Source organism: Pongo abelii, chromosome 1, assembly GCF_028885655.2.
Source record: "Pongo abelii isolate AG06213 chromosome 1, NHGRI_mPonAbe1-v2.0_pri, whole genome shotgun sequence".
NCBI classification, from domain to species: domain Eukaryota; kingdom Metazoa; phylum Chordata; class Mammalia; order Primates; family Hominidae; genus Pongo; species Pongo abelii.
Window position 1 is genome coordinate 174042578 of NC_071985.2, and position 23242 is coordinate 174065819.

A 23242-nucleotide genomic window follows, 5' to 3' on the forward strand; every position below is an offset into this window, starting at 1 on the left:
TATAATTGCACAGCATAGAAAAGTGAAGGCTTTAAATACTTTTATGATCCAGATCCCAGTTTGACTCATCATGCAAGCAGATATTACCTAAAATGAGACAGAATCAGAACTGGAGGGAATACATGAAGGAGGGAACTGGGGAACAGTGGGTCATGATCTGACCAGGATCATATAATTAGTGAGTAACTGAACTGGGACGGGAACCTTGGTATCTAGCCTTCCAGGCTGGGGTGCTTTCCAGCACACACCCACTGTCATTCTACTTTCCATCTGCATCTTTTGTCACTGTCATGGATGTATCAGGGTTTCAGTATCTATGCTGATTGTCTAGGGAACATTAGCCAGAAATGAACAGCACATTTCTAAGAAGGACCTGATATCACCAGTCATTATGTCATGAGGCTGCAACTCAATCCCCAAAGAGGGTAATTTAACAAAACTACACTGATATGTAGATTCAGGATGTGGACTGAATGAGAAAAAAATTGGAGTTACTCTAGCACAGAGTTTTTTGGAATCAGACACAATAATCTACTCTTTGTGTGACTTTTTTCAGGTTGTTTAATTTCACTAAGCTTTATTTTTTTTTTTTCACCTTTAAAATGAGCTTACTAGCATGTTTCTTGTGGGATCCAGGGAAGAGACTGCTAATTGTTCCCAGTTTGGTTTTCTCCTTCCTCTATAATAATAGAACTCAAAAAAAAAAAAAAAATAGAACTCTTAGTTCTTAGCTGAGCAAACAACTGTCTGGAATGAAGACATTTCCTCAGTTTTTATTGTAGTTAGGGATAGCCACATGAATCTGTTCTGCACAGCGGGAGGTCAGCAGAAATGGCATGTCCAACTTCTAGGAAATATCCTTAAAGTACCAAGGCATGGCCTTCTTTTTCTCCCATTTTTCCACTGCCTCCCTTTGGTTGGAATATGGGGGTGAAAACTTCTGCTAGAGGAGCTATCGGGGACCATGAAGTAACTTTGGGAATGAAGTCCGCATGTAAGGAAGCATAAGATAACAGTCTGGGATGCTGTGAGCACTAAACCCCTATCCTTTTTAAACTATGGCTATTTGAGAACTAAGATGTCTCACACAGTGATGGGAAGAAGTCTCGCTAATATTAACTCCTTGCTCTAAGGACAGCTTTTGCTTTTGCCTGCTTGGCTTCCCTTTCTCCTGATTTTAATAATTGCACCTCATGTTTTCTTTGAGGAATGACCTCTTCCTCCAGACTTAGTAGAACTGTCAATTTAAGTTGTATCACCCTTTCCTAAACTGGACCAACTGGACTTTGATTTTGGATGGAACTTGAATCTTGAACAGTGTAACCCAAGCACGAAGAGTGCAAGAATGGATATGTTCTGGAGGTAGGTGACAAGGAAAGCTCTTTCTTACTAAAGAATATCAATATGGAAATGTAGCAGGAACTCTAAAAATAGAAAATCGGCATGGCTGTCATACTGGATTCAAACAAAAATCATCAATGGAGCTAAAACCATTGCATGAAAAGATGCTGGGAAACAGGATATTCATACAGTCTCCAAGTATAGTACTCTACAGATTACTTATCAACTACAAAGGCATAAAGCTACATCCCCAGTGGAGTAATCTCGTGAGCATCACTTAGCCAGGTGATCAAAATTTATATCACCAATGATAGAGCATACTGTGGGGCCCTGAGAAGGAACATCACCTATCTAGTACTCATGCCCAAATGGGTTAACCCGAATCAAATCAAGAAGAAATAAGCAGATGAATCCAAACTGAGGGAGATATTTTATGTCAGTTGGCCTAGACTCTTCAAACATTTCACTGTTATGAAAGACAAAAGGCAAACAAACACAATAACCTGGGAATTCTAGTTGAGGAGACTAAAAATAATGATAGTTAAAATACATGATGCTTGATTGAATCCTGGATAAACAAAACAACTTTAAAAGACAGTTTGAGGACAATTGGGGAAATTTGCATCTGGACTGTGTATTGGATTATAGTATTGTATTAAGTTTCCTGAGTGTGAAAACTGTGGTTATGTGGGAGAATATTCTTGTTTCCTTGTTCTTGGAAGCTCCATGCTGAAGTATTTGGATCAAAGTATCATGATGACTGCAACTAGTATTAAAAAGATTCAGCAAAAAAATTGAAAATAAATACACACACAAACACACAGGAGAGAGAGAGCACGCAAATATTGCCAAGTGTGAACCCTTAGTGGGCTGCTTGGAGGCTCGATGAACTTGTTGTGCTCATTGTACTATCCATGCAATTTTTCTGTAGCTTTGACATTTTTACAAATAAAAAGTGGGGAGAAAGTCTCTCTTCCTCTTTCCATTTATAGAGTGAAACACAAAGACCTTCAGTGCAATGCTTATCTCTTGTCACATGCCTTGGGTCCTTAAAGCCAAAAAGCCAGTTGATGTCCGGGGTGTGAGTCTGCAGCTATCAGCACAGAGCCGAGGAGACTGTCCGCTGCTAGGGGTGACACTTGATGTGACGTCCGTGCAGTCCATTCAGTCCGTGTATCAGTCGCCTTTGGGACATTCCCAGTGCAAGGAAATTGAGAGCCCATGACAGAAGTAATGAGGCCTGGCCCCTCTCCTTCAGGCTTGTCTCCTACCTCTCTCCTGGCCTTCTACTCTCTGGTTCCTTCTTCTCCATAAATAGGTCCTGTTGGTCCTCAGCTCTAGACATTTGAGCCTGTTGGTCTCAAAGTCTGTAATGTTTTTCCTCAGGAGCCTTGCATGGCTGCCTCTCTCAGCTAAAAGCCACCTCCTCACCAAGGTCTTTCTTGCCCACAACAGCTAATGCTTTCCTCCACCCCCAGACCCCTCTCTACCCCATTTCACCCTTAGGCTTCTTTCACAACCTTCATCACTAGCTGAAATTCTAGCTGGAATTCTCTTACTCATTGTCTTCTGCACCCAGATATTGTATTATTCAGGATTCTGCAGAGAAACAGAACCAATATGAAAGGAGATTTATTATGAGGAATTGGCTTAAGTGCTTATAGAGATGGAGAAGTCCCATAATCTGCTGTCTGCAAGGTGGATACCCAGGACAGCTGGGGGTGTAATTCAGTCTAAAAGTCTGGGGGCCAGAGATCCAGGAGAGCCAATGGTGTCATTCCCAGTCTGAGGGCAGGAGAAGATGAGATCAGATGTTCCAGCTTAAGCAGTGAGGGAGGGAAAAAAAGGGGTGAATTCTTCCTTCCTCTGCCTTGTGTTCTATTCAGGCCCACATGGATTAGATGATGCCCATCTAGGCTGGGGAGGGCTGTTTGCTTTACTAAGTCCACTGATTCAAATCCTAGTCACATTGGAAGTATTCTTGCAGACATATCCAGAAATGATGTGTAGTCTGGGCACCCCATGGCCCCATCAAGTTAATCCATAAAATTAACCATCACAGATGGGACAAGGCCTGCACAGCTTCTGCTCTTGTGGTGCTTACATTCTAGCAGGGAGGGTAGCATTAGACAAGTAGCCAGGAACATGATGGGGTTAGGACATGAGGAAGAGCTATGGGAGGGGAGGGCAGGCACTTGGGCTGGAAGTTGGTGGGATTATTTGCAATCATCCAGGGATGGAGTGATTCCCATCAGGGTAGGAAATATACTCTACCTGTGTCTAATAATAAAGCTACAATGAGGAACTAGGTCTCACTGAAGCTCCTTTCCCTACTCCTAGAACCCACTGTATCAGGCTTCTGTGGGTGCAGTGCCACTGAAGTTGTCCTCTCTAAAATCACTAACTGGCCTTCCAACTGCCCAATCCACTGGTCACTTTTTTTAAACTTTACATTTTATTTATTTAATTTTTTATTTGATAAGAATATTTACTCCTGCAAGAAAAAGCTCATAAAATTAGATTAAGTGAAAAAGGTAGTATACAAAACCAAATAAAGTATGCTCTCACTTTTGTTATATAAATTTATGCTTTTGTTTATTTGAGCATGTAAACCGATGTGCACATTGCAAGGATATGCAGCAAAATCCTAACAGGGATCATGTGAGGAGATGGAATTATGGTGATTTTCATTTTCCCCTTTATACTTTTTCATGATAAGCATGTATTACTTTTAGAGTCAGGGGAGGAATATTTTTATTTTTAAAGTGTATTGAGTGTGTTCCACCATCTTGCACTATGAACTGACAGTAGCAGCCATTTGTGGATGTGAAATGGCAGCTTAAAGAAGTGGCGCCAGTTCTTCACCTTTCTCTGGACCATGTGACTGCAGCTCCTCCCACAGTGGCAGAGTGAACCTCATGGCCTCTGTTTTGTTTTGTTTTGTTTCTTTTTCTTTTTTTTTTTTTTTGATGGAGTCTTGCTATGTCGCCCAGGCTGGAGCACAGTGGCATGATCTCGGCTCACTGCAAGCTCTGCCTCCCAGGTTCACGCCATTCTCCTGCCTCAGCCTCCTGAGTAGCTGGGACTACAGGTGCCTGCCACCATGCCCAGCTAATTTTTTGTATTTTTAGTGGAGACGGGGTTTCACCGTCTTAGCCAGGATAGTCTCGATCTCCTGACCTCATGATCTGCCTGCCTCAGCCTCCCAAAATGCTGGGATTACAAGCGTGAGCCACCACGCCCAGCCTGTTTTTTTCTTCTTCAACTGTTACTTTAGAATTGGGGGTATATGTGCAGATTTGTTACAAAGATATATTGCCTGATGCTGAGGTGTAGGGTATAGCAGAACCTGTCACCACTGGTTACTTTTAAGGCCTCTTCTCACTTGATTTTTCTCTGTGACATCTCTAGTATTGATGGTCACTTTTTCAACACTCTTTCCCTTCTGTGTTTCTGTGATGCATTCTCCTGATTCATTAACATTTACCACACTCTTAGTAAGTGCAGGACACTTTTTTTTTGAATCTTACTTGCAACATCTCACTTGATCCTCACAACAATCTTATAAGCTAGATGCCATTGCTGTTTCCTTTTACCAAAGAGGAGATAGAGGCTCAAATATGAATTAAGTTGCACAAGCTCACAGAGTTCATAGTGGCAGATCCTAGACTCAAGTCTACTCTTATCTGATGCCCAAGACCATGGCCTTAGTTGGGCTCCATGCCATCATGCCATCTTTTCTCTCCAACCCCTCTCAATCCTTCTTCATCAGTCTCCTTCGTGGGCATTGCTTTCCAGACAGCTTAGCAAATATCAGGGTTCACTAAGGTTTTATCTTCATGTCTCTTCTTCATAAACTGAGTAGTCTCTTCTTAAAATAACCTCAGCTACCTTCAGCTTTGAACTACCTACATGCTGATGATAACCAAATCTTTGTCTATGACTTGGATGCTCCCAGGATGCTACTGGACATCACTGCCTGGTGGTTGTCTCCTGGGCATTACTATCCTAATATTTTCCAACTTGAACTCATCATTGTTAAATGAGACCTGCTTTTTTGCCTTCCTGTGTTCCCTGTAGATGGTGTGAATATCCATTTAGTTGCCTGAGCCTCATATCCTGCATTCCAGCAGTTAGCAAAGCCTGGGAAGTCTATTCTCTCCTCTTTCTCCTTGCTCTATTTGCCCTAGCACTGGTCCTCATCATCTCTCAGGATTGTTCTCCCCATCTGGACCCCTCCAACCCATCCTCCATCCATTCTCTAGAATGTGGAGGCCATCGCAGAGACCATCACTTCATGTCCCAGCTTAAATTTAGGCAATGTCTCTCCACTTTGGATGGAACCCCAGTCCTTGTGCACAGAGGGCCTTCCATCCTTGGATCTTTTATGCTTCATCCAGAGATATTCTCATTTGAGTCTTTTACTACGTTTTTGTACCTATGTACAAGTCAGTCTGGACCTTCTGTTGTTTGCCAACTTCAACATGTGCTGCTTTACCTTTCAAGGCTGCCCACCGGAAGTGGCCCTCCCCCTTACCCTGTCTCCAGTGACCATCCACACTTTCTTCAACCTTAGCTCAGTGCCTTCTTTAGTGGAGTTTTTCCTGGTCTCTCTTCCTGATACAGAAATTACTACGTCTACCAGTCTCCCTCCCTGGCTGACCCCACTACACCCTTTCATTCTAATTGATACCTGGAATGTTTCACTCTTCATTGATCTTTCTCCTTCATGATTTTGTGAACTTCTTGCTACCTGGAATGTTGACTGACCCATTCCAATGTCAAGAGAAATGTCTAACACAGAGAAGGCACTTCAGGTTTAGGAACGAATGAATCAATCAATCAATCAATCAAAGGTAAAAGACTTCAGGTTTAATGATAAGATCAACCACAACAGCAACACTGTTGATAACAAACATTTATTGAGTAGTTATTCTGTGCCAAACATTGTGCTAGTTGTTTTTACCCAAATTACTAAGTTCCCAGAGGAATCATGGGTTATTGGCTCCTAATAACAGACAATCAGTATCAAGCTATTATCATGTGTCTAAGCATTTACATGCACTTGCTCATTAAGCCTCACAGTAGCCTTAAGAAGAATATTACTACTATTATTATTTTCTCTTGAAAATGAAGATACGGAGGCCTCAAGAGATAAGGTTATTTGTCTCAGGTGACACATCTAGTAAGTGAAGGAAGTGGGATTCATCTCCCTAAAGTCAATGACTAGACTCCAGAATCCATTATCACATACCTCCAAGTGTCCTTTTCAAAGTTTAGAATAACTGTAACTATAGTGTATAGTTTTAAATATTCAGTGTGGTCATTGCAAACAGTTCTGAACTTCAAAACAAATTTTTGGGAGGTGAGAATGTGATTCACATGCCTATGCACACCACACCTCTGAGTTGCCTGTTACTTAAACTCAGATGTCATGATAACAGACATTTTTACTTGCATCAGGTGAGATAAGTAACATGATAAAATATCTTAGCATGAATAAGTGCAGAAGATGTGACCAGGAGTGCTTTGGAAAAGCCATTTGTTCTGGATTCCTAAGTTGTAATCCTCCAGCAAAATGACTTGAAATTCAGACTTGCTGGAAACCAACAATAGACTAAACATTGCATGCTCACATTCATGCCAGAAGGTGGGATGTTAGAGGAGCCTGACTTGCTGGCTTCAGCCTCTGGCTCCTTGGAATATAGAGTGAAGCAGGATCTAGAAGTTCACAATTTGTACATTCATTTGGCATGAATGCTTGAATCACAAGTGGACTTCAGAATTAGGGCCAGGCTGGGGCTTGTGCTATCGCAACCCCAGAAACGTTGGGAGCTAGAGTCAGAGAGAAGGAGCTGAGAACAGTGGATATAGTGACAAGTCAGGAATCCTTCAATCTGGGGCTAAATTCTTGCTCTATAGCCTACTTTCTGTGTGAACCTAGGCAAATTACTTGGCCTCTCTGTTTTATTTTCTGTAAGATGGCGATAATAGTTTCTACCTCATACATTTGTGAGAATTAAATGAGAATATGTCTGTAAAGTTCTTTGTAATAATGAACAACATTTATTGGGAATGTCCAATGCCAGGCATTGTTTTAAGCATATTTTACATGCATTAACTTATTTAATCTTCCCAAGAACCTGTAAGTAAGGTACCTGGAAATCAACAGGTTCTCCTGGGACACCAGAGACCAGGGATCCAGGAATGGAAGTAGTCAAGCACTCTGACTGTCCCACATAGCAGGTACATCTTGGAAAAGCTACTGCTTAATCTATATGCCTGCCCCTCACCTCCACCTTTAACGAGGAAGCACAGCAGTGAATAGCAGCAGACAACTTTAAAGTTAGTCCTCATTCTAGCTTTTCCACATACCACTGAATGTTCTTAAGCAAGTTGCCTAAACATTCTGAGCTGTAGTTTCCTCATTTATATTATGAGGGATAATCCACTGAACTAAGAGGTGGCAATGAGGATTAACTGTGATAAGATCTGCAATGATCCTAACTTTAATGAGTGCTCAGCAATGAAGCTGCTACTGTTATCATTTTAATTATTATTTCCCAAATGTAGGCAGTGCACACCTGCAGCCCCACCCTTGCCTCAACTTTATGCAGGTCTCAGCGCTAATTTCCACTCTCCAGAAGAAATTCGTTTCTACCAAAGATGGATTTTGCTGGAGATCTTATCAGGGAGACAGAGGAGGTAATTTACATCCCACATTCCAGATCAAGAACTTGGAATCCTCTGTTATCTTTCCTCATATACTTACTAAATCTATTTTCTGTGCTTCCCCTAAACCAGCTCATCTGTCTACCATGCAAAGCTCCATTCTCCAACTTTCAAATTCTTCCCGGATCCTTTCAGTCTCTCACCGCTTCTTAGTCTTGACTGAATTTTACATCTAAACTCACACATCCTACTTAACAAACACAAAGTGCTTCCATGAACCAGCAGATCCTCCTTAGAAGCTGTTTAACTCTTTAGGGATCTCAGTTCTGCCTCCACTCTAAGCCATCTATTAAAGTTCCTTCTAAACTCACAGAGCCCACCTGAAAAGTGTTCCATTAAGTAAATTTTCTCTATCTCATTCCATTACTACACCCTTCACTACTAATATTGGGTAGTAAAATCACCTTTGCAAAATTATAAGTGAGAGAATTCTGACATAGCTGACTCAGTCTTGCTTCTAACCTCACAAGCTGCCTTTTCTCATTCCTACTTGTATGCCAAGCTAAATATGAGAAGAATTTAGTTTACATTTTAATTTTAAACTAAGGATGATAATAGCCTCTTCCAAAAGCTAACCCCTTTCTTGTTCAGTGACTGAAGCTGTTTTTGTAAAACTAATGAAAGGCCACAAGGTAGAATTATGGTGGGGGCCTCAATTATGCTAAGATGTAGGCATAAACTCTAATTGGTCATTGTTTCTTCTGCTAAGATGTAGGTATTGTTAAACTGTAACCAGGCTATGTTTTATAATCTGCCTTTTGGAACTGCTTATTACTCAAGAGTCACATAGCCAGTGGTCATAAGATTTATAACATCCCCAATTGCCCCTTTAGATAATGTCACTATTGTAAAATCTAAGACTGGTGTTTGAGATATTTTTTAGACCTTCCTTTCTGATGGACCAACTGGCACCACCTGGACTGGTAACCCATACCAAGAAACTGACTCAACTGGTCCTGTAACTCCCATCTGAGAACTGACTCAGTGCAAGAAGACAGTTTTTTGGTGTTTCTGAGAGAGTCTCACTCTGTCACCCAGAGTAGAGTGCAGTGGCATGATCTCAGCTCACTGCAACCTCTGCCTTCTGGGTTCAAGCGATTCTTGTGCCTCAGCCTCCCTAGTGGCTGGGATTACAGGTGTTTGCCACTAACACCCTGCTAATTTTTGTGTTTTTAGTAGAGACGGGGTTTCACTATGTTGGCCAGGCTGGTCTCGAACTCCTGACCTCAGGTGACCCACCCTCCTCAGCCTCTCAAAGTGCTGGGATTACAGGCATGAGCCACAGCACCCAGCCAAGAAGACAGTTTTGACACCCTATGATTTTATCCCCAATCCAACCAATTACATTTTCTATTCTCTAGCCCTGCTGCTGCCCACCAAACCATCCTTGAAAAACCCTAGCTTCTGATTTCTCAAGGAGGCAAATTTGAGAAATATCTTCTGTCCTCCTCATTCAGTTGCCCTGTGATTATTAAACTCTTTCTCTGCTGCAACATCTGCTGTTTTCAGTGTGTTGTCTTTTTCTGGGAAGTAGACAAGAATAACTCAATTGCACAATAACAGTAGCTTGGCACATAATAAGTATTCAGTAAATGACAATGATCATATTATTATTTACAGATCACTCTTTCTGTTCTTAGTAAAGCAGGTTTCTTACTGACTTTTCTACAAAATACACTTAACTGATAGAGTAATTCTGCATACGTGGGTGTCACAAACATATAGCTTTTTAAAAACATGATAGTAGAGTGGCTGATATGGTTTGGCTCTGTGTCCACAACCAAATCTCATCTTGAATTGTACTCCCATAATTCCAACATGTTGTGGGAGGGAGCTGGTGGGAGATCATTTGAATCATGGGGGTGGTTTCCCCCACACTGTTCTCATGGTAGTGAATAAGTCTCATGAGATCTGATGGTTTTATCAGGGGTTTCTGCTTTTGCATTTCCTCATGTTCTCTTGCCACTGCCATGTAAAAAGTGCCTTTCACCTTCCGCCATGATTCTGAGGCCTCCCAGCTATGTGGAACTGTAAGTCCAATTAAACCTATTTTTCTTCCCAGTCTCAGGTATGTCTTTATCAGCAGCATGAAAATGGACTAATACAGTGGGCTTACTCAAGATTTATTCAAATGATGATGACTCTTTCCACAGTTTAACATGTAATGACATTTTTTTAAAACTAGGATTTTCTTGAATGTTACTGACTAATAGGTAAACAAAGAAAGTTGAACTGGTACAGAAACACCCTTGCTTGATCCTTTAATAACAAGGAAGACAAAATTATATCGGCTCTTTATAAAGCAGCAAATGACCATTAGTTTGTTGGATGTAAAACACTGATGACCTGCAAGTGATATTAGCAGTTAGACAAAATCATCAAAATTTCAAATATTATTCTGGTTTCAAAGGATTGGACTATCAGGTCTCATTGAGTATTTTACTGACAAAGGTGTGTGTATGTGTATAGAACAGATGGAGTGAGTCTAAGCAGTTTCTGACTATCCAGGCCACTTTCTAGAGCAAGTTTTTAACTTTGCCCCCAAGGCTGATGAATCCTATTCTTCACTACTGGAGAAGAGGGAAGGTCTTCTATTCTTGGACAGAAAAGAACTCAACATAAGATCCGACTTTCTTTATTAGAACCACCTGCTCCGGGCAGAAATTTGCAGATCTTGGTAATATGCTACATTTCTAAAGACTTTTCTTATTCTTTTTGACTTTGGGTGTTTCCAGTTCAGGTGTATGAATCCAAGGGAATAGGAGTAGGGTATAGAAAGAAAATACAAGAGACAGAATGTGGGGGATAAAAGCATTTATTGAGCACTCACTATATTCCAGGCATGCTGCCAATTGGTTTTACCTACATAAGGATGTTTAATTTTCATTACATTTCAGGTGATCTGTATTATTATTTTAATTAAATAAATGAGGAAACTGAAACTCACAGAGGGTAAGAGGCTTGCCCAAGTTCTCAGAGCTCTGGAGGGGCAGAGTTAAATTGTTTCTTGGTCTTCTGATTCCAAGGCTATGTTCTCCTGTATGTTCTTAGTCTTCTGATTTCAAGGCTACATATACTATAATGCCTATGAGAGACAGAAGAGAGGTAACATGCTATGGTTTTCCCTAGTCAGATTCCTTGCATGTCTTTTGGGGAATGTGGCGTGGTGGTAAGAGCTCAGGCTTTGGAGAGAGTTTGCAATGTACCTGTAAGGCTGCACCAGTTGTAAAAATAGTAAAAATTGAAACATTTTTATGCCAATTGATAGATTTCTGTTGCCCTGAGTCCCTTGAATATTCTCTCTGTTACCTCAGCCATTCCAGACTCTACTCCAGGATTTTCCTTACCTCCCTGTGAGTCAGCAGCCCAGTGGTTAGGTCATTGGACATTAGAGGGCCTTGAGGACCCTAATCCAATTCCTTGGCTAATCTATTCTGATTCATAGGTATCTTTATGATATGGTTTGGCTGTGTCCCCACCAAAATCTCAACTTGAATTGTATATCCCAGAATTCCTATGTGTTGTGGGAGGGATCCAGGTGGAGGTAATTGAACCATGGGGGGCCGGTCTTTCTCATGCTATTCTTGTGATAGTGAATAAGTCTCACAAGATATGATGGGGATTCAGCTTTTGCTTCTTCCTCATTTTCTCTTGCTGCCACCATGTAAGAAGTGCCTTTTGCCTCTCGCCATGATTCTGAGGCCTCCCCAGCCATGTGCAACTGTAAGTCCAATTAAACCTCTTTTTCTTCCCAGTCTCAGATGTGTCTTTATCAGCAGTGTGAAAATGGACTAATACACTTTACTATATCCATTGTTAATAATTTTGAGTACCATTTCTGCCCCATTCTCCTTCCTCCTCTCTCATGAACCCAGTCCATCTATGGAGATTTCTATCTTTGCTAATATGAGTCCTTGATTTTTGTGGTGCTTTATGTGAAATATGGGTAGAGAAAAGCAGAAGAGGTAGTCCATACAAGGCAGAAGACAGAAACTCAGTTCATCTACATTATAAAGAATTGAGAGGAAATATAGGAAAGAAAATAGCACCTTGAAGGCTGAAGTTTGAGAAAGAGTGCCAGTGTGTTTGCTGAGCATGTGGTCCTGCAACAACAGTCAAATTCAATAAATTAGTAAGGAAGGAAAGATTTCTTGAGACATGTTTTTTGGGAATTGATCTTTCTTAAAGTTTTCAAAGGACATAAGAGAAAATGAGAATTTGTTTCTAATTACTACTGGGTTATGCTTCTTTATATTCTAGTCAATGCAAAGACTGGGACACATGAAGCTCCGGATTTCTGAAGGCGACAAGATGATCTCTAAGATTCCTTCCAATGTTAATCACAAACCAAACACCTGAATCAATCCCTCAGAGGTTCATCAACTTCTGTGGGTTCTATAGGTAAGATGACAAGGTATGAGGTCACATGAAACTGATCTCAGTATGTGAGTTACAGTCTTGGATGTACCTACATTTGACTGTGAGTTCTTAAGAAAGTATCTCACCTTTATTGGTCTCAGTATTTTCATTTGTAAAATAGTAGGTAACATTTATTGCTGTTGCTTATTTTGAAATTGTTTTTGTTGTTACCATTTTTTGAGTTTGACTTGTGCCACTCTACTTTTTGTCTATCACTTAATTAAATCCTTACAGCAAATGTGTGAATTATGTATGATCATTTCCTTTTCACAGAGTAGACCTGGAAAACATGAGAGGCATGTGTAAGACTCCTTGCTAGACAGCGGCAGAGCTGCAATTCACGGTGTCCTCTCTGCTCCAAATCCAAAGCTTTCTCCTTTATAACATATGGCTTCCCAGCCTACCTCAAGACCCTAGACTGGAAGTCATGAGTAAGCTTTTGTCTAAGAGAATGCTTTGAAAAATATAAAATGCCATAGAAATATCAGGGTTTTAAATATATATTATTAGCTACTCATCTTCTTCTCTGTACTTTTTGTTGTTTCATCAAAGTTGACCTTATAGATTTGAGGTGGACACTGGGATGCATCTCCCATATCTCCTTCCTTCCTTCCTTCTTCTCTCTCTTTCTCTCTCTCTTCCTTTTTTTGAGACAGGATCTCACTCTGTCACCCAGGCTAGAGTGCAGCAGTGCGATCTTGTCTCACTGCAACTTCCACCTCCCGGTTTCAAGTGATTCTCCTGCCTCAGCCTCCCAAGTAGCTGGAATTACAGGCAAGTGTCACCATGCCCAGCTAATTTTTGTAATTTTTGATAGGATAGGGTTTCACCGTGTTGGCAAGACTGGTCTCAAACTCCTGGGCTTAAGCAATCCGCTCACCTCAGCCTCCCAAAATGCTGAGATTACAAACGTGAGCCACTTTGCCTGGCTCCAGATCCCTTTTCAATCAAGAACTTGTTACTCTAGTTCCTGGAGTACTGTCAACCTTTAGGGAAGAGATGGCTGATCCCAAGTCACACTCCTTCCTGTAGCAACCTACATCCAGTGACTGATTGATACAGGAGTATAAAGAGCTCTGGCTTTCTTGGCTTCACTTCTGACAACTCTGAAGGGTCATTTTAGTTCCAGAGCTGTTGGTGGGATTGGCCAAGATAGTTTTAGAGCCTGCATCATGCTTTGCCTTCTCACTCTGTCAGTCCTGCTTGTGGCCTTTCCCTCTTCCACAAGTGTTCATCTCAAGGCATTCCCTAAGAACATCCTGAGTGCTAAACACCTTCTGAGCCTGCTTCCTAGGGGGATCCATCCTGTAATAATATTTTGTTATAGTTGGTTCTTCACAAGTCTGACTTCCCTACTGACCTGAAAACTTCTTGAGGGCAGGAAATGTGTCATATTCATTCCTAAGTCACCAGTGCTTGGCTTGATATTAGGTCCAGAAAAAAAAAAGTTCATTACATGTTCAATGAACCTCTGGGATAATAATAATAATAGTTAACCCTTATATAGTATCCTCGATTAGCTAAATTCTATATTAAAGGCTTTGAACATATTAGCTTAAACCTACAACAGTCCTAGAAAGTAATATTATTATTATTACCATTTTACAGATAAGTAAAGGCAAGCACCTAATGGTTCGAAGTTCTACCCAAGCTTACATATCTGGTGGTGGATCTGGGCTTTGATTGCAGGAAGTCTGTCTCTGAAATTCACTCTCCTAGCCACTACTCCTTACTGCTTCTTGTATCTGTGTACCTATCAATCCACCACTTTATTGAAGGGGGATAGGAAAGAGCTAGGTAAGAGGATAGGGAAGGATAGTTTTTTTGTCTGTTTGTTTTTTGTTTTTAATTTCAGGGGAACTGGAATTACCACAGAACATTTCTGGGGATGGAGTGTCTACTTGTTTTGCCTGGAGTCCAGGCGTGGCATATGAAGAGTGTAGGGCAACAGAGCTCTCCAGGTGACTCAGATGCACAGGCAGGTGTGGGAATCCCTAATGCAGGGGGCAGTTTCAAGTGTGCAGAAGGCACTTACACAATTGCCATAACAGAGGCCCTAAGATGTGCTATGATCTGGCAGTAGTTACTCTGGTAGAGAGAGAGGAGCCAAGACTCTCCCTTGTTTCAGGGTCCTGGTCCAGGGCTCTTTGAGCTGCACTTCCTGAAGTTGGGCCAGGAATCTGCCTTGGGCATGGGGGAACCGCATACCTCACACGTGCATCTAGTGATTACTCAGGAAGTAGAGGCTTTGGGGCTGACAAACGGTACACCGGAAAGGAGAGGGGAGAGCCTGCCAGGAGGGGGTCGGCAAAGCCAGTTCCCTCAAAGCATTGTCCTTTCCTTCCTCCAACAGGATGCCAGGAGCCCCACAGAAAAGGGACTCATTTGTCTTCCTCCCCAGCACAATAACCTGTTGCTGGCCTTTCTCTTGGGCCTTGCTCAGAGCAACAGGATACAGTCTTTGCCAGGGGAGAAGGAAGGAAGGAAGGAGGGGAGGGAAATGACAGGAGCTCAGGATCTCCAGTCCCCAGCCTGGGCCCCGGAGAGACCCAGCACTGTGAGGCCAGGACCCAGCCTAGGGCTCTCCAAGTCCAGTGGGCCTGGTATGAGGAACAATTTCATTTTACAGAAAACCTTAATCAGATGTAAGCTGAGTAACCGTTAGAAGCTGAGCTATCATTTCTGAGCATATCTGAGAGGCCTTTCTCCAACTTTTATCTTAATCTCATTTAGAAAAGAAAAATAAATTGGGTCAGTTTAGAACTGTACCTTCTTTCCTTTTTTCATTCATTGCTAAAAAGAAGAAAAGAAGGTATGCATTGGAGTTTGTTTGTTTGCCATGGAAAAACCCTCTTATTTGCTTGATTAAACAAAAATAACACAAGCTACATAGGAAACATTTTAGCTACATAGACACCACCTTTGTTTTAAGGCTGTAGTAGTTGACATAGCATCTTCTTGCTACTTTCTCCAGCCTTCTCTGTGGACCACAGTGATACATTCAGAAGCCTGTTAGTTAACACAGGAGTTTTTGAACACTTTTCTATTGGTTTTTCACCTGCTTATTGTCTGTCATGCCTGAGGCCTGCAATGGTAACCTTTAAAATTTAAAGGTGAAAGCTGCTGGGCACAGTGGCTCACACCTATAATCCTAGCACCTTGGGAGCCCAAGGCAGGAGGATAGCTCGAGTTCAGGAGTTCAAGACCAGCCTGGATAATGTAGTGAGACTCCATCTCTACAAAAAAAAAAATACAAAAATTAGCTGGGTGCCGTGGTGTGCACCTGTAGCCCCAGCTACTTGGGAGGCTGAGGTGGGAGGATTGCTTGACTCAGGAACATTTGAGCCTGGGAGGTAGAGGTTACAGTGATCTGAAATTGTGCCACTGCACTCCAGCCTGGGCAACAGAGTGAGACCTTGTCTCAAATTTAGAAAAAAAAAAAAAAAAAAAAAAAAAAAAAAAAAAAAGGAGGGTGGGGTAGGTGGGGGGAAGCTAAAAGAGAAAAAAAAATAGAGCACTTTTAAAGCTCTTTTTTTTACAATTGAGGTTCTTCTGGTTTCACCCGAAACCTACAGCATCAGAAAGTGCATGTGTGTGGATGGTAGAGGCGTGGAGGGGGCTTAGCTGTGGAAAAGATGGCAGTGGGGTGGGTTGTAGAATTGGAATCAATATTGCAATCCACCACAGAGGTATAAACAAAACTGAACAAATCAATGCATTTTAATAAATGCTTATTTGTTGCATTTATGAACATGTGTATATGCCAGACCCTGTGCTGGGTGTGGGTTGTACAAAGCTAATCCTGAAGCTTATAGTTCAATAGGTGGCTCAGATGAGTGATGAATAACTGACAGCGTTAGAATTATTTACACAGGGAGAGTCAGCTGTCTGGGAGACTGAGGGGCCCTCCTGAGGAGACTCCCTTACCCTGGCCAAGCACATGGGGGAGAAGGACAGATGAAAGTGAGTCTGAGCTCACCTTCCTCCGTGGGAATGGTTGTTGAAGAAATTTGCACTCCTTTTAGATTAACATTCTAGTCTTGCCTCTAAGACTCTTCCAAGGTGAAAAAAAAAAATCATTATATTCAGCTAAAACATGGGCCCTTGATATGAACTCTGCTGCCTGTCAAAGAGATCACATAATTAATTTTTAAAATTAAAGTTATTTGGATTTCAGCACCGACAATTTAGTGATGAGACTAGTGCTCTCGCATACACACACACTCTCTCTCTCTCTTTTCTGTGTTTCCCACCTGGAGTTGAGGTGCAGATGTGAGGTGGTGAAGAGGGCCTGAAGACATTTCTGTGATGGGCCCTGAGGGAAGAAAGGGAAGAAAACAAAGTCCCTGGCCTGTGTAGCTCCCAGCCCTGCTGGAGGTCATAGTAGAAAGTAGTAGACTGGGACAAAGTCTAGAGTCAACTGACTCCATCCTCTCTTCACCACTCAGAGTTGCCCTTGGAGAAGATTTCCTAAAAGAGGTGAGAAAAACAGGAAGGGTGGGAAGGAGTGAGAGGGCCAGGGAGAAACAGGGGCAGAGGAGACACTCATTTATTAAGTGTGCGCCCTGTCAAGCACTTTACACATAGGATTTCTCTTGGCCTTTACTATTAATACATCTCCATGAATTACAAATGCTCATCCTCATTTTCCCCGGGCTGAAAACGGAGGCTCAGAGGGATGGATGATTCATACACAGTCATATCACTGGAGAGGGGAAGAACTGGGATTCTTCCCCAAACCAGCCTCATTCCAAAGCACATGTTCTTTAGACTACCGCACCCTTTGGATTAAGAACCCTTTCCTGGCTGATTTTGCATCATCTGATGAAACTGAGATGTGACTGGACGGCAGGTGAACCTTGCCTGGCGAAGAACCACTCCACTGCCCAATGGGGAAGGTGCCCTCTTTCAAGTCAACAAGGGCACATTTTCTTTCTCAGAACTTTAATGATTATTTTACGACTTGTAATTTATCCTCCTTTCTGTAGGTATTTAGTGTTTCTTGATTGTTAAGGAAAGGAGGAAGTTTTGGTTTATTAAAAGAGAGAGAATTTTTCTGGCTAATGTATGGCCCATGAGCTACAGCCTTGGCATCACCTGGGAGCTTGTTATAAAGGAAGAATCACCAGTCACAGTCCTCCAGAATCAGAACTTCAACAAGATCTGCAGATGTTTCATATGTACATTCAAGTTGGTAATGCATGGGATAGAGGACATGATTTAGATTCAGACCCGGGTTCAAATTCCCATTCCACAAATAAGACCTTGGGCAGTTTACTGAATTCCTGTGGGTTTCACTTTCCTCACTCATAAACTAAGAAAGATGATGCCCATTGCACAAGCTTGTTGGAAGAGTAAGGGAGCAATGTTAACTTCAGTGCTGCTACTCAGTATGTCAGTATGCCATCCATGAATGGTACTTCTTTTCTGCCCCATCTTCCCTTCCAAAAAAAAAGCATTTCCTCTTCAAGAATGTGCACACTACAGAATCTGTTCTCTGAAATAAAATGCTTCTGAAATGCTAATCATATCCATTTGACCAGTGCTTTGCAATGTGGTAGCCACTTGTCATGCATGACTATTTAAATTAAAATTAATTAAAATTAAATAAAACTAACACTTCAGTTTATCTGTTACTCTAGCCACATTTCAGTACTCAGAAGCTGCATATGGCTAGTGACTAGTGTGTTGGACAGCATTGATATTGGACATTTTCATCATCATGGAAAGTTCTACTTGACAGCATTACCTGGACACCTCCTATTTCTCCTGGGTATTTGCTAACCCACAACGTAACTGCTCATGCAGTAAGAGCTCAATAGGTGCACCTTAGCTTGAACTCTGCAGCCTCCCTTATTGGAAAAGAGAAATGATTTGAGAATCCCAAGATCTGTTTTCCAATTACTGCTCCATCTACTCACGAGATGCGTGACCTTGGGTAAGTCACTTTTCCTCTCTGAGCCTCAGTTTTCTCATCTGCAAATTTAGAGGGGAAAAGGTAATAAGAATACCTCATATTAGTCTAGAAGCTTTTTCACTTTTTATGTTTTTTGGTAGTTTTAGCAGCCTTTCATCCCATAGGGTGACCAACTCATCCTAGTTTGACTGGTCCTGAAAACTGAAAGTCTCACGTCACAGGAACCCCATCATTCCTAGGCAAACCAGGATGGTTGTTCGCCCTACCTACAGGTCCCCTCCAGTTATAAAACCCATGGTCCTGTGCAAGCCTGAGAGTAGTGTGCCAGAAGCCCCAAAACTGCTGCAAATACCAGAGGAGTGTGAGCTCAGGCTCTGAAATCAGGCAAACCTGGATAAGATGCTGATGCTCCCACTTTATTTTGATGCGAACTTAGGCAAATTCCTTAATTTCTCTGAGACTTAGTTTCCTCCCCCCCTGCAAAATGAGAGTGCTAATGATACTTCTTCCTCCTGGGTGTTGTTGTGAAGATTAATTTAACAAAGCTTTGCAGAATGCTGAGCGCTCTGAACAATGTGAGTAATTCAGCAGACTCTGGAAAGGGGGCCGATCTACCTTTAGGGAGACTGTGATTAGGACATTCATGTGTAGTCCAAAGTATCTGCTAAAAGAGAGATGACTTGCTTATGAGCCATTAAGTTTCTCTTATCAAAAACTCCCACAACCTCTGCCTCAGACTCAATTCGAATAAATAGCAGTTCAAACTGGTTAAATAGAGCACATTTCAACTCCCTGGGATAGTGACTCTGATGCAGCAAGTTTACTGAAACACAAACTAATCATTCCTGTTGCCAAAGTAGGCTTTTGGCAGAGGTCTGTTAAGAAAGAGAAAAAGAGTGAGAAAAATGTCCTGGATTGCTGAGGCAGCACTGTATTTAGACAATTAAATTTGGAAAAGCAAGACAGTTCCTGTAACTACCTCCCACATCCCCTACTCCAAGAACAAAAGGTTTTGTTGAAAGTATTCATATGGATATTAATACTGAAAGTTTAATGAGCCCCTCAGTAAACTCATCAGCTAAGTAATTACACCCAGCCACGGTGCTACCAGTGGGAAGGGTACAAAATCTCGCCTCCAAAAATTAGTCACTTGTAAGTTAACCCCACAGTCACGTCAAGCAACCCACACTTGATGGCTGATTCACAAAGATTCCTTGACATCTCTGTAGTTAAAGGGGCCAGATCACCATGGGAAGTCTGTAGAAAGGGAAAAGTTCACATTTACAAAAGACCTTTATGTTGGAGAAGAGTTTTGAGGAAAGCAGGGTTATAAGTTAATCACTGGGTTAATGAGGGCAGAAAGACTAGTACTGCCAAGCACTTGTTGGGGGCCAAGCAGGGCGCTGAGCATTGCACCTGCCTGATCTAGTTTAATACTCACCTAAATCCTGGGGGCAGGGATGTTTCTACCATGCCCAGGGGAGGAAATTGAGACTTAGGGGATGTGGAGGGCTTTGTCCAAAGCCTCATTTCTAAAGTGGCAGAGCCAGAGCTTTGAACTCAGGCTCTAGGTGAGATTTGAGCCTCACCTATGAATTTGAGATAGAAGAAAAAGATGGGAGTATTCTTTTTTACTTACAGGAGTTGTTTCACGGGTTAAATATTCACCTTGGGTTTGGCCTTGACCCTCGGAACGTAAATCCATACAGAAAAGACTCTCTTTGCTTTCCTAACCCACCCAATCTCTAATTGTCTCTCTCTCAGGCTCAGAGTCTACACAAAAGACCACGGTTCAGACCTCTCATCTACTACCCGGACTGCTATATCTTTGTCCAATCTTTTATCTTTCCTTTTTTCTAGCTGGTTATATAGAGAAATAGGAAAGACTAAGAATGAAAGAAAGGGAGCAAATAAGAGTGAATGAGAAAGAATTAAAGAGAATAAAGAACAAAAAAATTGAATAAAGAACATTGAAGAAGAGCAAATGAGAGAGATAGGTTAGGCTTTTTTGTCACCCAAACTGCGTTTGAATCATTGCCCTTACATATACTTGCTAGCTGTAAAATTTTGAGTAAATTGCTCTGTCACTCAGTTTCCTTTTCTTAATTTCTTAGGATCGTTGTGATGATCAAATAATATTGTTCATGCATTTTCTGTTCTCCATTAGGCACCCCATAAACCAACCAACCTCCCTCCCTCCCTCTTGCTAACTTCCTTCTGATTTAGTCCTTGAAACAACTCATGAAGCAAGTGGTATTTATATTCTCATTTTACAAATGAGGAATGGGGAGCCTAGGGAGAGGAAATAATAAGGATCACCCGGCAAGTGAATGTCCTAGCCAGAATTCAAATGCAGATCTGTCTCTCTCCACTACTTAGGAAAGAAAGAGCAAGGTTGGGGGTGGGGGGCAATCTGAATGGCACAGGCTTTTACAGTTTCTCCTTTAGCTGCTCCACTGGAGGGCTGTTGAGAAAATTATCCAAATCATGTTAATGAGCAATTGAGTGCCGAGTTTCTCTGAGGGAAGATAACAAACAAAAGCTCTGGTTAGGGCTGGCAGCCAGGAGCTGCGATAGTTATCTCAGCTGATACCACCAAGGGGCTCTCAGCTCAAATAATTAACTCAATTGCCTCCTCTCAGAGGTGAAGTGGGGCTAATAAAACGTAACCACCTAGCCTGTGGGAAAATGACTGTGTGCCCGTAGATGAAGTGCTTTCAAGACCATCTGGCACCTAGTGGTATCATCGCAGAAGCCTTGATGAGTACCAGCTGGGCCCAGAGAGAGCTTTGACTCCTTGGAAGGAGCCCACCAGTCTTGATGTTGGCTCAACAGAAGTGGATCTGAATCCAGGATGTATCACTCCAGAGCTTAGGATGTTGGATGTAGCTCTCAACCTCCCTTGAGACTTGGTTCCTCCTCTATAAAATGGAGTTAGTGGAATTTACATCCTGGAAAATGTGTTAGATGGGTATAAAAGAAAGATCTCGATACAGGACCTGACACAAAGCAGTTACTCAGCATACTTGAGATTTCTTCTCCTACAACAGATGTCTTTGGGAAAGGAGAAGAAGAAAGAAATGCAGTCCCCACAGGCAAATAAACTGATTTGCATCCTCTTGTTAGGGAAATGGCAGTTTCCCAACTCTAAGATTTGAGTAGGCAAATCACTTTTACTGGCAGTGAGTTTTAATGGCTTCAGCCAGTTGGTCTTTTCCTCCCACTGCTCCATTACTACAGAAATGTATTTCCTTTATTCCTTCTGACCCACAGTCCTTGTTGATTGAGAGCTTACTTGAGGCACCGTGGTAAATGCTTTCCTGAGATCTCTCATTTCACAATAATAATAAATGAGTGATCGCATGTATCCTCCAACAACTCTGGAATAGGTGCAATTGTTATCCCTATTTTACAGATGAGGAAACCAAGGCACAGAGAGGTCTCAAGTCACAGGCCCAGGGTCATTTAGTAATAAGAGGGAGAGTTAAGACTCAAACACAAGTCTGTCTGAGTCCACTGCTCTTAGCATGGTTGGAGTCAGGAACTCTTTCCTAGATCACCCTGCAAACACCAGCTGACCAGGCTGAGCAGCTCACCTGTTCAGTTCAGTCACTCCTTCCTAGAGTCTGATGTCCTGCCACCCTCACATCCTGAAAGCAGGTTCAGAGCTTCATCGTCATTCGGAAGTCACTGGTTACCTTTCCCAAAGCATCAGTAGGGTTGCCTGACAAAGGAGATCATACTAAAGTTGCCAAATTGAGTCGTGGCCCCTCTCCCCTTGCCCAGCCCATCTCTGCTCCCTCATTCTGTAGACCCAGGCTTCCTCTTCCCCTCAGTGCTGCATGGCACACAGTAGGTACCTCCTACTCAGTGCTACATGGCACTTAGTAGGTACTTGTCTGTGGCCTGAGCTCTTATCACATTTACAGTCTTGCTATATGACTGACCACTGGAAAAATCATATTCTCTGAACCTCATTTTCCTTATCTATAAAACCAGCAGGGGGAGAGATAGAGATAATTCCCAGAAAGAAGTAACATAGCTAGAGATTAAGAGCATAGGCTTTAGAGCAGACTGCCAGATTCCAAATCTTGCTTCTACTAGCTCTGTAACCTTGGCCAGTTCACGTAACCTCTATATGACTCAGTTTACTGTAAAAGGTGGATGATGGCAATAGTACCTAGTTTGCAGGGGTGTTGTGAGGAGTAGTGAATACATGTAAACTACTTAGAACAACCTTCTAAAGGGCTGTATTCAGGATTTAATAATAATAATAAACCAATTATTACTGCTTGTATCCTGTTACAGAATATAAACATTTCACAGATCTCATTAGCCTCTCATGGAAGCCTTTGAGAGGTTTACCCTACCTCTTTACTTTTGAGATAACAGAGATTCAGAGAGGCCAAATAATTATTCCAAGATCACGCAGCCTGCGAAGGACTGAAAAGGGATGCAGACCCAGGATTTCTCTCCTCTGCAGAGGCAGACGTATGGTAGAGCCTGACATACATCTTAGTGAGTTTAGCTTTTGCTCCACGCCCCTTCCTCCTCCATCTCTGTGTATACCTGAGAATGTCTATGTTATCTAAGCCTTAGTTTCTTTAACTATAAAATGGGGGTGATACAGCCTATCTATCATCTGGGAATATCTAAACCTTTGCTGCTCAAAATATGAGCCACAGAACAGCAATATCAGACCCCCTGGAGCTTGTTAGAGATGTGAACCCTCAGAACTGCTGAGCCCAAATCTGCATTTTTAACATGATCCCCCAGGTGATCTGCATAAATGTCAAAGTTTGATAAACACTAGACTAAAAGACGTAAAAGTGT

At 42.0% G+C, this 23242-nt stretch overlaps 1 long non-coding RNA gene across 1 annotated transcript in view; it reads right to left on the reverse strand.

Annotated features, from left to right (window-relative positions):
• Positions 1-10925: 10925 nt before the first annotated feature.
• LOC129060369 (uncharacterized) overlaps positions 10926-23242 on the reverse strand; it is a 68435-nt gene continuing 56118 nt past the window's right edge. The window contains exon 3 of the long non-coding RNA XR_008527008.1: positions 10926-11158. This is a non-coding gene — a long non-coding RNA (uncharacterized LOC129060369). The remainder of the gene's footprint in view (positions 11159-23242) is intronic.